Raw genomic sequence first — 865 nt, forward strand, 5'->3', positions numbered from 1 at the left:
AGAGAGTATGTAAAGACCGATACTGACTGCATTACATTCCCGTCCTCATTACCTTCTGTTTCAGCGCTCCTTACAGTGCTTGTAGTAGAGAGTATGTAAAGACCGATACTGACTGCATGGCATTCCCATCCTGATTACCTCGTGTAGCAGTGCTCCTTACAGTAACTGTATAAGAGAGTACATAAAGACCGATACTGACTGCATGGCATTTTCATCCTCATTACCTTGTATAGCAGTGCTACTTACAGTGACTGTATAAGAGAATATGTAAAGACTGATACTGACTGCATGGCATTCCCATCCTCATTACCTTGTGTAGCAGTGCTTGTAGAAGAGAGTATGTAAAGACCGATACTAACTGCATGGCATTCCCATCCTCATTATCTTGTGTAGCAGTGCTCCTTACAGTAACTGTATAGGAGAGTATGTAAAGACCGATACTGACTGCATTACATTCCCGTCCTCATTACCTTGTGTAGCAGTGCTCCTTACAGTGCTTGTAGTAGAGAGTATGTAAAGACAGATACTGTCCCATCCTGATTACCTTGTGTAGCAGTGCTCCTTACAGTGCTTGTAGTAGAGAGTATGTAAAGACAGATACTGTCCCATCCTCATTACCTTGTGTAGCAGTGCTTGTAGAAGAGAGTATGTAAAGACCGATACTAACTGCATGGCATTCCCATCCTCATTATCTTGTGTAGCAGTGCTCCTTACAGTGACTGTATAGGAGAGTATGTAAAGACCGATACTGACTGCATGGCATTCCCCTCCACATTATCTTGTGTAGCAGTGCTCCTTACGGAGACTGTATAGGATAATATGTAAAGACCGATACTGACTGCATGGCATTCCCATCCTCATTACC

The sequence above is a fragment of the Pseudophryne corroboree genome, chromosome 1 (assembly GCF_028390025.1).
Source record: "Pseudophryne corroboree isolate aPseCor3 chromosome 1, aPseCor3.hap2, whole genome shotgun sequence".
NCBI classification, from domain to species: domain Eukaryota; kingdom Metazoa; phylum Chordata; class Amphibia; order Anura; family Myobatrachidae; genus Pseudophryne; species Pseudophryne corroboree.